This window comes from Urocitellus parryii, chromosome 12, assembly GCF_045843805.1.
Source record: "Urocitellus parryii isolate mUroPar1 chromosome 12, mUroPar1.hap1, whole genome shotgun sequence".
In the NCBI taxonomy this organism is placed as follows: domain Eukaryota; kingdom Metazoa; phylum Chordata; class Mammalia; order Rodentia; family Sciuridae; genus Urocitellus; species Urocitellus parryii.
The window spans coordinates 76,995,814-77,010,470 of record NC_135542.1 but is presented as its reverse complement, the minus strand read 5'-3'; positions in this window follow the sequence as shown (position 1 = coordinate 77,010,470).

Here is a 14,657-nt window from a genome sequence, read left to right as displayed (position 1 = left end):
ATCCTGCCACTTTGCTGAATTCATTTATTAACTCTAATAGCTTCTTTGTAGACCCTTTTGGGTCTGCTAGGTATAGAATCATATCATCTGCAAATAGTGATAATTTAAGTTCTTCTTTTCCTATTTTTATGCCTTTAATTTCTTTTGTCTGTCTAATTGCTCTGGCCAGTGTTTCGAGGACTATGTTGAACAGAAGTGGTGAGAGAGGGCATCCCTGTCTTGTACCAGATCTTAGAGGGAATGCCTTCAATTTTTCTCCATTCAGAATGATGCTGGCCTGTGGCTTATCATAGATTGCTTTTACAATGTTTAGGTATGATCCTGTTATCCCTAATTTTTCTAGCGTTTTGAACATAAAGGGATGCTGTACTTTGTCGAATGCTTTTTCTGCATCTATTGAGATGATCATATGGTTCTTATTTTTAAGTCTATTGATGTGGTGAATAACATTTATTGATTTCCGTATATTAAACCAGCCTTGCATCCCAGGGATGAATCCTACTTGATCATGATGTATAATTTTTTTGATATGTATTTGAATCCGATTCGCCAGAATTTTATTGAGGATTTTTGCGTCAAGGTTCATTAGAGATATTGGTCTGTAGTTTTCCTTCTTTGAAGTGTCTTTGTCTGGTTTCGGAATCAGGGTGATGTTGGCCTCGTAGAATGAATTTGGAAGTTCTCCCTCTTTTTCTATTTCCTGAAATAGCTTGAAAAGTATTGGTGTTAGTTCCTCTTTAAAGGTTTTGTAAAACTCTGCTGTATACCCATCCGGTCCTGGGCTTTTCTTAGTTGGTAGTCTTTTGATGGTTTCTTCTATTTCCTCTATTGTTATTGGTCTGTTTAGGTTGTCTATATCCTCCTGGCTCAATCTGGGCAGATCATAGGACTCAAGGAATTTATCTATGCCTTCACTATCTTCTATTTTATTGGAGTATAAGGATTCAAAGTAATTTCTGATTATCTTCTGTATTTCTGAAGTGTCTGTTGTGATATTGCCTTTTTCATCCCGTATGCTAGTAATTTGGGTTCTCTCTCTTCTTCTCTTCGTTAGCATGGTTAAGGGTCTGTCAATTTTATTTATTTTTTCAAAGAACCAGCTTTTAGTTTTGTCAATTTTTTCAATTGTTTCTTTTCTTTCAATTTCATTAATTTCAGCTCTGATTTTAATTATTTCTTGCCTTCTACTTCTTTTGCTGTTGTTTTGCTCTTCTTTTTCTAGGATTTTGAGATGAAGTATGAGATCATTTATTTGTTTTTTTTTTCTTTTTTTGAGGAATGAACTCCAAGCAATGAATTTTCCTCTTAGAACTGCTTTCAATGTGTCCCATAGATTCCAATATGTTGTGTCTGTGTTTTCATTTAACTCTAGGAAGTTTTTAATTTCCTCCTTGATGTCTTCTAAAACCCATTGATCACTCAGCAACCTATTGTTCATTCTCCAGGTGATGCTTGCTTTTTCCTTTCTTCTTTTATCATTGATTTTCAGTTTCATTCCATTATGATCAGATAAGATGCATGGTATTATCTCTACCCCTTTGTATTGTCTAAGAGTTGCCCTGTGACATAGTATATGGTCTATTTTTGAGAAGGTTCCATGTGCTGCTGAGAAAAAAGTGTAGCTACTTGATGTTGGGTGGTATAGTCTATATATGTCAATTAAGTCTAGGTTGTTAATTGTGTTATTGAGTTCTATAGTTTCCTTCTTTAACTTTTGTTTGGAAGATCTGTCCAGTGGTGAGAGAGGTGTGTTGAAGTCTCCCATGATTATTGTATGGTGGTCTATTAGACTCTTGAACTTGAGAAGAGTTTGCTTGATGAACACAGCTGCACCATTATTTGGGGCATATATATTTATGATTGTTATGTCTTGTTGGTGTATGGTTCCCTTGAGCAGTATGAAGTGTCCTTCTATATCCCTTTTGATTAGCTTTGGCTTGAAATCTATTTTATTAGATATGAGTATGGACACTCCTGCTTGTTTCCGCGGTCCATATGAGTGATATGATTTTTCCCAACCTTTCACCTTCAGTCTATGTATATCCTTTCCTATCAAATGCGTCTCCTGTAGACAGCATATTGTTGGGTCTTGTTTTTTGATCCATTCTACTAGCCTGTGTCTCTTAATTGGTGAGTTTAAGCCATTAACATTTAGGGTTATTGTTGAGATATGGTTTGTTCTTCTATCCATATTTGTTTATTGATGTTACTAAACCTGATTTGTTATCCTCTTTGACTACTTTCCCCCCTTTACTGTCCTACCTCCCATTGTTGGTTTTCAATGTTATTTTCCATTTCCTCTTCCTGTAATGTTTTGCCAAGGATTTTTTTGAAGAGATGGTTTTCTAGCTGCGAATTCTTTTAACTTTTGTTTATTGTGGAAGGTTTTAATTTCATCTTCTAACCTGAAGCTTAATTTCGCCGGATACACGATTCTTGGTTGGAGCCCATTGTCTTTCAGTGTTTGAAATATGTTATTCCAGGATCTTCTAGCTTTCAGAGTCTGTGTTGAGAGATCAGCTGTTATCCTGATTGGTTTACCCCTAAATGTAATCTGCTTTCTTTCTCTTGCAGCTTTTAAAATTCTCTCCTTATTCTGTATGTTGGACATCTTCATTATAATGTGTCTAGGTGTGGATCTCTTATGATTTTGCACATTCGGCGTCCTGTAGGCTTCTAGGATTTGGGATTCTGTCTCAATCTTCAATTCTGGGAAGTTTTCTCGTATTATTTCACTGAATAGACTGTTTATTCCTTTGGAATGGAGCTCTGTGCCTTCCTGTATCCCAATGACTCTTAAATTTGGTCTTTTGATATTGTCCCATAATTCTTGGATGTTCTGCTCATGGTTTCTTAGCAGACTTGCTGAGCTGTCTATGTTCTTTTCCAGTTGAAATACTCTGTCTTCATTGTCTGATGTTCTCTCTTCTAAGTGATCTACTCTGCTGGTAGTATTCTCAATTGAGTTTTTAAGTTGGTTTATTGTTTCCTGCATTTCTAGAATTTCTATTTGTTTGTTTTTTATTACCTCTATCTCCCTGTGAAATTGATCTTTTACTTCCTGGATTTGTTTGTCAATGTGATCTTTCATTGTCTGATTTTGCTGTCTCATGTCTTCCTTGAGACTCCAGATCATCTGAAGCATAAATATCCTGAACTCTTTATCTGATATTCCATCTGTTGCAGCTATTACCTCTTCTAAAGTTGAGTTGACCTGCATTGCTTGTGGTCCTTTCTTTCCTTGTCTTTTCATACTGCTCGCGTTTCTTTCTGCTTGGTGCAACTGTTGTGTTTTGAAATTTACCCCCTATTTATTTATGTTGCTCTTGTATACTTGAAAAGTCTCCCTTGCAGGTGCGGGCGGCGGCTGTGCCCCTACTCCAATTGGGGTGACGTGTCTACCACGCTGGCGGCTCTCTGGACCTGTTCCGGGAGTGGAAGGCGGCTCTGCTCTGTCCCTATTCCAATTGGGGTGTCGTGACTACCATGCTGGCAGGTCGCTGGGCCTGTTCCGGGAGTGGGCGGTGGGCTTGGCTGGCGGGATTCCACCTAATGGCAGTCCCTAACCTCCCTGCTTGCTAATTAATGGCTTCTCTGAGGCGCCACGCCTTCTGTAGCTGCGGGGCAGGCCGCGCGAATCAGTTGGCCTGGATCTCCGGGGTCCTGCTGCTGGCTGTTTTGATGTTGCAAGCTGTTGGAGAGTGGTGGTGTATCCTTCAGCTTTCCCGGATGGTGGCCGCTGACTGCCTGGATGGAGTGTCTGCTGTTTTGATGTTGCACTCTGAAGGAGAGTGGCGGTGTATCCTTCAGCTTTCCCGGATGGTGGCCGCTGACTGCCTCGGTGGAGTGTCCGCTGTTTTGATGTTGCACTCTGAAGGAGAGTGGCGGTGTATCCTTCAGCTTTCCCGGATGGTGGCTGCTGACTGCCTCGGTGGAGTGTCCGCTGTGGGGGATGGGACTGTACCGCTTCCTTCCCCTTCTGAGATCCCGTGCTCGGCCCAAGGGTCCGTGTGGGCTTGGCTGGCGGGATACCACCTAATCTGTTGTCTGTATTCTCTTGTAACTCACCGTGTTTTCCTGAGATCATTACTTTCAATTCCTTTTCAGACATGTGCAACTTTCCCTTTCATTAGAATTAGTTACTAGAGAGCCATTGTGTTCCTTTTATGATCTCATGCTTCTTTGCTTTTTCATTTATCTTATGTTCCTTCCTTGAGGCCTGTGCAGTCGATAAAAGTATTTCCTCTTCCAAACTTTACAGAGTAGCTTTCATAGAGAAATACTTTCACCTGCAGATTGGGCTGATTGTGCCTATTGGGAAGGGTGTGGTGGCTCTGGTTCCAAACAAATAATGTGGTATGACTTCTGTGTAGCTTCTTCACGGTGATCAGTGCCAGCAATGATTATAGTTGCCTCAGTGACATAAGCTACAGGAACTTGTGTCGGTGGCAATAACAGTATAGGCTTTCAGGGTCCTCAGTACCAACAGTCTTGGTCAATTTATCCACAACAGGAAAACTTAGCAAGAAGATCCCACTTGGTATTGATTTGGACATAGCAAGCACCTACAGCAGCACTGCATTCTAGCACACAAGTGCTCTGAGCAGTGTCCTAGTCTCATAGAACTATTGTTGCACCCGAGTCTTGGGGTGTAGTTTTACTCTGTGAGATAAGGTTAAATGCAGATTGTGCACGGAGCTGATGTCTGAGACTCTGAGGCACTACCCAACAGCTCAGCATCCCCCTACCCCAGGGAGGGAAGAATGGTAGCATAACTGCCCTGGGAGACGGGGAACAGCACTGGCCTGACTTTGGAAAAGAAGGAATTCTCTGGAGGTTTGGGCTCAGAGACCAGGTTACAGATACAATTTGAGAATCAAACTCAGAATAGCACAGTAGCAACTAGGTCTTGGGTGATAAAGCACTGTGTACTCTGCATCTCATAGAAGAAAAAGTTGGCCCTAATCTCCATCTCGTGGGGTCGGGCTCCAAATTCCTTAATAGGACACCTACAGCACAAGAGTTAGAATCAAGAATCAACAAATGGGACGTATGCAAACTAAAAAGTTTTTTCTCAGCAAGAGAAATAATATGCGAGGTAAATAGGGAGCCCACATCCTGGGAACAAATTTTTACCCCTCACACTTCAGATAGAGCTCTAATCTCTAGAGTATACAAAGAACTCAAAGTTAAACAACAAAACAATAAATAACCCAGTTAACAAATGGGCCAAGGACCTGGACAGACACTTCTCAGAGGAGGATATACAATCCATCAACAAACACAGGAAAAAATGCTCATCATCTCTAGCTATCAGAGAAATGTAAATTAAAACTACTCTAATATACCATCTCATTCCAGTAAGAATGGCAGCCATTATGAAGTCAAACAATAACAAGTGCTGGCGAGGATGTGGGGAAAAGGATACACTTGTACATTGCTGGTGGGACTGTAAATTGGTGCAGCCAATTTGGAAAGCGGTATGGAGATTCCTTGGAAAGCTGGGGATGGAACCACCATTTGACTTGGCTATTCTCCTCCTCTGACTATATCCAAAAGACCAAAAAAAAAAAAAGCATACTACAGTGACGCAGCCACATCAGTGTTTATAGCAGCACAATTCACAATAGCTAGACTGTGGAACCAACCTAGATGCCCTACAACAGATGAATGGATTAAAAAATGTGGCATTTATACACAATGGAATATTACACAGCACTAAAAAATAAGATCATGGCATTTGCAGGGAAATGGATGGCATTAGAGCAAATTATGCTAAGTGAAGTTAGCCAATCCCTAAAAACCAAATGCCAGATGTTTTCTCTGATATAAGGGGGTGTGACTCAAAATAGAGTAGGGAGGAAGAGCATGAGAAGATGATTACCACTAAATAGGGAAGAGAGGTGGGAGGGATAAGGGGAATTGCATGGAAGATGGAAACCCTCATCGTTACATCATCGTACATGTATTTTGGGTGAGGGGGAAGAAAAAAAAGAGAAAGGTGTCACAGTAGATTGGGTACAGAGAGGGGAGGGGAGGGGGGATAGGAAGGGCAGCAGAATAAAATAGACACTAGTATTGCTGTATGTATATACGTGGCCCTATAACCAATGTGATCCTGCAACCTGTACACATGGAAAAATGAGAATTCATACCCCATTTGAATCAAATGTATGATATGTCAAGATCATTGTATTGTCATGAGCAACTAATTAAAAAAATAAAAATAAAATTACATTAAAGTTTAAAAAATAAAGCAATGTGTATTGGTGACTGCAAACCTTGGGATGGCAGGACACGGGAGTATCCAAGATTCTGAGACTAGATGAAGCAGCAGCAAGGACCCCAGAGTGGTAGACTCATTGGTTGGTTGGGCAGAGGGAGCAGAAAGCACCAAAGCAATAATTCCAGTTCTCAGGGAGGCAGATATCTAAGCAGCTCAGATTCCAGATAGTCCATTTTAAGGGGCAGGTACCAGCCTATAGGGAAGGGTATCTCAGCTTAACCAATGCTCTGTTTTCCTAGGACATAGGGTACCTTGTCACCTCACTCTTGGGATATGTGGTTGCTCAGATCAACCAAGGCACCGGGAGCTATAGCTCAGGCCCATGGAGTAGGACTTCTCTGAGAAGCCAAGGCACCACTTCTTTGGAAGAAGGAGGATGCTTTAACTCGTGCATAGAGCATGACTATACTGGACAGCCAAAGTACTGTTTACCCATGTCAGCTCGCAAATAGCAGAGACAGGAGTATGATTACTGCTATAGTCGAGGCATTATTTTTTCTCAAAGGAAGTATATATATTTAGTGCAGACACCAAGGGACAGGTTACAGAAGTCATTGGGAGGAGTAGATGGAGCAGTTCCATAAGCAGCATGGTCACTTGGGGGTGAGGGATAGCCGGAAATGTGGCTTGGGGAGGATGAGCCATGAGGCAGGGATCATTCAGTGGTGGCTTAAAGGCCTCAGGGATGGAATGCGATGGCCATTCACCCCCAAAGCAGGACAAATTCCAGCAGTGTCTGCAGTTCCAAGGTGGCATAACATAGGAACCATTGCAGGTCGTTGGGGGTGAGGTTCCTTGTTGACCTCTTCTCTGCCGTGTTCAAAGTGTTCATGGGGGCTGCCGGGATCCTCCTGCTAACCTCCTTCTCCAAGAGAGACACCCCTCCTATTTCCAAGGTTCCAAGCTGGGGATGGGCTGATGGGGGCCAAATGATTCCTTCTGTCCTCCATGTAGCTCTCCTGAGCTTTTATGCTCTATGGGGTTTCTGTTACTACTTTGATATACTCTAGTACTTTCTTTTAGTGATTCTCATCAAAATGTAATGGTTTATTTGATTTTTTTTTTCCTTTGGGTGACTTTATGGAGTGAAGAGTGCAAAGGGCTTCTAGTTGAGCCTCTTGCTGACGTCACCCTAAATCATTTCATATTTGTATATTTCTGTATTCTATGATTTTTGCTCAATTGGTTCATCAGGTCTAACAGTTTTTGGTAGATTCTTTAGGATTTTGAGTATGTTAAGATCCTGTCATCAGGTAGCAGAGATAATTTTCACATTTTTTCCTTCCCTGTTCACATACCTTTTGGTTCTTTCTCTTGTCTAAAGGCTCTGGCTGGAACTTTCAGTCCAGCATTGAAAAAGACTAGTGAAAGTGGGTATCCCTGTTCTATCTCTAATGTTGAAGGAAAGCTCTCAACTTTTCTGTTAGAAATGATGTTAGATTTGGGTTTGTCATTTATGTCTCTCACTGTCTTGCAGGACGTCCCCTGTGCTAGAGTTCTAATGTAGTTTCCCTTCAAAAGTTCATGGATTGAAAACTGGGTCCCCAGTTTGGCCATGTTAGTAGGTGGTGGGACCTATAAGAGATAAGTGTGGTGAAAATTTGTTGGTAATTGGGGTACTGTACTTGTTTTTTTTTTTTTATTTTCATTTTTGTTGGTTCATATTATTATGACATTAGGAGTCACCTTGACATAATTATAAATCCATGGACTATAATTTGCTTCAATTCAGATCCCAGTACTTCCCCTTTCCCTCCTCCCTCCCTCTGTTCCCTTTCCTGTTTTGATCTTTCTGCTATTTATTTACAGTTTTTCTAAGTTGGTGTCTTGGGGATATACCTAATAGTGAAATTCACCGTAGTGTAGTCATATATAGACGTAGGAAAGTTAGGTCAGATTCATCCCACCAGGTTTCCCTTCTCCTGTCCTCCTTCCCTTCTCCTCAATCCTCCTCTTCTACTCCCCTGATCTTTTATTTTGATGAAATAGCCCCTTCATTTCTCCCCTTCCTTCTCTCTCTCCCCTTTTCTTCCCCTCTTTCTCCCTCCCCCCCTCCTCCTCCTGTTTCTCCCCTCTTTCTCCCTCTCTTCCTACTATGACTCTGTAGTATGTTTTGAAATCAGGTGTTGATGCCTGCAGCTTTGTTCTTTTTGATAAAGATTGTTTTGCTTAATACAGGTCCTTTGTGGTGTGGTGTGATTTTTTTTTTCCCCTAGTTTTATGAAGAATGTCATTGGTATTTTGAAGGGGATTGCATTGAATTTGAACATTGTTTTGGGGTAGTATGGGCATTTTAACAATATTGGTTCTTCAACCCATGAGCATATTTAATCCATTGATTTATCAAAACTCCCTTTTTCGGTTTCCGTATATTGTTCCATGAATTAGTGGATATTTCCAATGTTTTCCTTATTGATTTCTAGTGTGATTACTTTGTACTCACTAAAGATATTTGCTATAATTTCAGTTCTTAAAAACTTGTTGAGACTTGTTTTGTGGTCTATCATATGATCTATTTTGGAGAATATTCATGTGCTGATGAGAAAACTATATGTTCTGCAGCTTTTCAATGGAATGTTCTATAGATGTCTGTTAGGTCAATGTCTGTTAGGTACAATTTAACTCTGCTGTTTCTTGGATGATTTTTCTGTCTGGATGATTTTTTTTTCATTGCTAAAAGTGAAACAAATGAAGTGTTGAAAACCTTCAATTACTTGGGAAGTTTTATTATTTCTTTGAATACAAACTTTTTACATCTTTGGCATTCTGGAGTTCTTGAATCCCATTAACCCCGTAATATTTGCTATTTTAGTACTGCTCCAAAATCCCATAAGCTTTCTTCATTCCTCTTTATTCTTTTCTCTCCTCCAATGATATATTTTCAAATAGCCTGCTTTAAGCTCACCAATTCTTTCTATTGATGTCTCCTATTATATTTTCAATTTCGTTGAGTGTATTTTTAGCTCAAGAATTTGTTTTCATTTTTTAAATAAAAAACTTCCATCTCTTTAAGTTTCACTGTTAGAGTACTGAAACATTTTTCTGTTTTCCTCAGATTCCTTGAGTTTCCTTAAAACAACATGGAGTTTTTGATTCTCTGAGAGTTCTCCCATTCTGATTGTTGTCTGCCTTTGTCTCTATTTGGTCAGTTTCTGGGAACTTTTTTTTTGCATATTATGATTTCTTAAAAGCCCTTAATGTTTGTTGGTGTGTAACATCATCTGGGCATTGAACAATTAGGTATTTACTCTAGTCTTCAAACTCTGGCTTCTTGCCCATCTTTCCAGGAATGCTAATCAGGCTGCTTATTTTCTCTGAGCCTGTAGTTACTTCCACTATTTCAATAATGGAAGACACCCAAGTCCAGATTTACAGGAATCAGCCTTTGGTGTTGTTTCACTGTTTCAGTACTAAAAAGGAAATCCAATTGCAGTTTTGTCTAAAAAACACCATTAGTGTTTTCAGAAATAATCATGAGAGTACGTAGAGGTAAGATTAGTCTGCACCCACAACACTCTCCCAGGGACTATGGAAGAACTAGATGCCAAGCACAGCTCTGGGGTAAAACGGAGGTCCTCACAGCTGTGGGCTACCTATTGCTGAGGTGAACCCATGGCCTAAGACATTGCAACCATCCCCAGATGATGCCAGTTGGACTGCAGGTCCGATTGCCTGGGGCCTTGTGTCTTCCCCTAGCATTGGAGCTGGTCCAGAGGCCATGGAAATCGGGGCATTAGGATCTTCCCACTGTTATGATTCGCCACGCCAGGATTAAGTTCCAGGACAAAGTCCCATGCTCACTATCTCACTGGGGTACAAGTCTCTGAAGGTATTGAGGCAGTTCTAGAACCCCATCTTCTAGCAGTAGCCTGGTGATAGTTGGCATGTCCAACGTTGGGGTACAAGTGGTAGAGACCATCCTTTGGCCACCAAGGCTTATACCTGAACCTCACAACCAAAGGGGCCAGCCTAGGCTCAGGAGGAGGAAGACAGTTTTTGCCTGGATCATTCCAAGTTTAGAAATGATGCAGGCCAAAACTTGAGTCTGTCCCACTGGTGTCTGTGCCTGATGCCAGGCCTCATCCAGAGGTTCCATCTCTGAGTTCTGGCCTGCAGATGAGCCCATTTCTATGATGTACCATAATGTCATGGCTCTGGGCTCTAAAACAGAGTCCTGCCATAGTTGTCATGCCCTGCTCCCAGCAGGTTGAGTCTGGCTCCCCACTCTGCAGCCTGAGGTTGATGGAGAGGTAGGAAAGTCGGTCACCAGTCCTAATGCAATGCTAACAGCACAGTCCATGGATAGTCACCTGTCAGTAAGGGTTGTGAAGCTTGGCCCAGAACTGAGTTTTTACCATGGCACTCATGGCACTGGGCTTCAAGTCCAAGAACTGGAGTTAATTCTCTCTCCCTTCCCCAAGGACATATCTCCCTTCATACTGGGCATCTTAGAGCTTGGGGAAGGGTGGTGTGCGCAATCCTTTCTTTCTTTCCCATCTTCTTCAATACATCTTTTCATCTTGTTATATTTAAAGCAAACCTTATGAACTCTCACCTGATTTCCTTTATTCTCATGAAGGTAGTTTGGTGTATGAATAACGATTCAACTCAGTGTGTCCTTGGGGAGGTGATCCCTGAAGTATAAACTGCCATCTTGATCCCCTTCCCCATAATTTATATTTCGTAACAATTTATTGTAGCAACAGTTGTTGTTTTTAAATAGTTTTCTTTCAACCATCTTAGGATGAAACTGCTTTACACATTGCCCTTACAATATTAGAATTTTTTTTTGTATGTCTGTTACTGATACCATTGAGTTTTTTATTTTTCTCCTTATTAACATCCTTTTGTTTCATCTTAAAGAATACCTTATTACAATTTCTGTAAAGTGTTCCTAGTATTAATGCAATCTCTTAGCTTTTTGTCGGGGAAAATTTTTATTTCTGATTCATTTCTGAAGGCTTTAGTGGATACAGGATTCTGTTGGTCATTTATTTTTTTCTTTCAGCACTGTTAGTCACTTTCCTCTTACTATTGAAAAAATAATTGATTTTAATCAACTTGTAAAGGGGACAGGTTTATTTTGGCTCATGGTTTTGGGGGTTTAAGTCCATGAGTGATTGTCTCTGTTGCTTTTTGGTTTCTGGTGAGGCGGCACACCATGGTAGGAGATAGTGGTGGAGCAAACTGTGCAGGCCAGAAAACCAAGAGGAAGAGGAAGAGACCAGGGTCCCACAATCCCTTTCAAGGGAATACTATCCAGTTACATAAAGCCTCTCACTAAGATTCACCTCTTAGAAGTTTCTGCCACTGTCCAGTAGGATCAAGATGAGGCCCAGATCCAAACTAGCAAGAATTCTGAAATATAGTATCCCATTGTCTCCTGGCCTGTGGACCTTCTGCTGAAGACTCATCTGAAATATCTATTGTCCTCCCTTGAATGCGATATCCTTCCTACCTCTTGATGCTTTCCACATTGTCTTTGAATTTGGATAATAATAATCAATAATTTGATTATAATGTGTCTTGGTGAACTTCTCTTTGGGTTAAATTTTATTGATGATCTAGATATTGCCATCTTTACCCAGACTTGAGAAAATTTGACATTATTTTTTTACATATTTTTCTATGCCTTTTTCTTCTTTTCCAAGTATTCCTATGATATAAGTTAGTTCTCTTGTTAATGCCCCATACTTCCAAAAGGATTTCTTTATTCTATTTCATTCTTTTATTTTTGTTCCTGTTTGCCTAATTTCAAATGTATTATTTTCAAACTCACTAATTTCTTTCTTCTGTTTGATCAAGTCTGCTAAAGAAGCTCTGTATTAAATTTTTCATTTCAGTTAATTTATTTTATCTCTAGGGATTCTTATTTTATTTGTCAAACTTTTCATTATCATTTTCCAAATTTAATTTAATTTGCTATTTTTATTTCTTTTTTGTCCGCTGTACTTCTTTGAGGGGCTTATTCTGATTTATTTGTCATTCATTTTATAGATCTCCATTTCTTCCAGGTCTGTTTTGGTGCTTTATTAGTCTAGTAGAGTTCTTTCTTTCCTGATTTTTCATAATCCTTGCCTCCTTACATTGATGCCTGCATTTGGGGAGATAGTTGTCTCTTCTGGCCTTTGCAGGTATTCTTTGGGGTTGATAAACATCTACACATTGGTCTAGTCTGGGACTCTGAATCAGGTAGACGTTGATGTCATGTTCTCTAGTTTGACTAGGTTGCCGTGTTATATAGGCAAATAATATTGCTGGCTGTATTCCCTCTTCTGGTGAGACCACTATCGGGACTCTGCTGTCAGGAGGAATAGTTGGCTGGGCTTTGTAAACATTTCTGATTGGGCAGTGTGGCTGGTTGTCTTCCTTGGATGTGTAGTAATGTGTAATATCTGTAATTGTGTAATATCTGTAATTGTGTAGGCCATGTAGAGGGCTTCAAGTGTGGTTAGGGTATCTGGAATTGCTGCTCAAACACATGATATAGAGAGCCAGAGACTATGCACTTCAGATTCTCAGACTTGGACTTGCCTCTTAGCTCAGGAATGGCTTAATCAGAACACAGGTTTGGTGGAGGTATATTCTTGCAGTTGGGATTAGGCGGAATCAGATATTCCTTTCTCCTGGTCTGAGAAAGACTTAATGAAAGCACCTCAACTTAGTTAAAGCACCTCTCCACCACTACAATTGTGCAGGGACAGATGCTCCTTCCACATGTAATCGCTAACCTGCAGTTGCTTCCAGGACTGGGGAAAACTAATGTGAACACTGGGATTTAATTTGATTATCCTTCCAACACTAGGGACAGGCAATGCTTGAAGATGCTTCTCAACCTTGGAGAGAATTAAAAAGAGGACCTGGCCTGGGTGTAGAAGCTGGCTAGGGATTCCAGCCTGGAAGACAGATAAAAAATGTTTCCTGCAGCATGATGCTATTGGCTAGTTTCTCTGAGATTTCTCCCTTGGTCAGAACGCAGAGTGACCAAGATTCATGTATAGGTCATTGTGGCCCTCACCTCCTTTCTTTGTTCCTAACTGACCCCAGATGGACTATCCCTGATAATATTCCCAAAGATTTCAGTGGAACAAGACAGGAGTGAGCCTCCTTTGAAGGAATTCAGAAGGGAAACTGAATGTTTGCCTCCAGCTCCCTTTTCCCCCTGTAGAAATCATAGGTATAGGAAAATTCTATAGAGTTGTGCTAGCTTGGAAAAGGAGTGATATGGTCAAAGAAAACCACTGCTCCTATTGTTTGATCATGGATTTCCTTAGTTCTGTGATGTAACAGGGTGTCTCAGCCCCACTATCAAATTCCAAGAAATTCAGAATGGTATTATTTGCATGTAAATATTGTTAGTTCGAATTATAGGAGTTTGGGAGAAGAAATCAGAGGACTTCTGTTCACCATGAATTTCCTTCTAACATCACTCTCTGGGTCTTAATATTAGACAATGTGTTTAAAACTTTTAGGGGGTTTGTTGTTTATTTGTTTTTTTTTTTTTTTTTTTTTTTGTGGTACTGAGGATTCCCAGGGCTTTGCAATGCTAGGCAAGTACTCTGCCATTGAACTACATCCCCAGTCAATGGTCTATTTTAATAATATTCTATACAAACAATAATAAAATGTAAAATAGGAGCCCAATGTTGGGGAATCTGCAGTTGTTAGAGATAGATAATGCACGAAGATATGTTTCTAAATATTTAGTGCTAAACTCTCAAGAGTATTTCTTTTTTGTGTTTTATGTGGGAGGACTGGAGAAGCTTTGTAGGGACAGGGGAGTATTTTCTCTCTGGATTTAGTCCTCGGCTATTCTTTCCTCTCTGCCTTTTGAGTGTTACTAAGGAAATATGAAAGGTAGGGAAGTAAATCAAATTACCTATGTACATTTAAGAAGTTATTTTTTATTTTGAAGCATGAAGCTCACCATGAATTTCAAGCATGTCCTTTCACAAGTATTTTTTACATTCCTCACAAGCACCCTGTTAGATGGGTATATTTCTCATACACATTTATGATTTAGGGTTAGATATGCAATGCAACTCTCAAGGAGCTAGTTAGAAATTGTTAGAACTAAGTGTGAGTCTTGTTCTGACTAGTTTCAAAGCAGTACTCCTAACTACTATCAGATATTACCTCCTGCTGTAAGCAAGGATTTATGTAGTTAATTACATTGATATGGCATTGAGATTGAGAATAGAAGCAGAGAATGATCCAAATTTGAACCAAAACATGCAAAATTTAAATGCAATATATTCACAAAATTGATGGGATGGACACACTAGACATAGGTTCTCATGAGGTGAAAAGAACTTGGGGGGGAAAACTCCAGTTAAATTCACATATCCACAAAATATTTATACAAATTCAC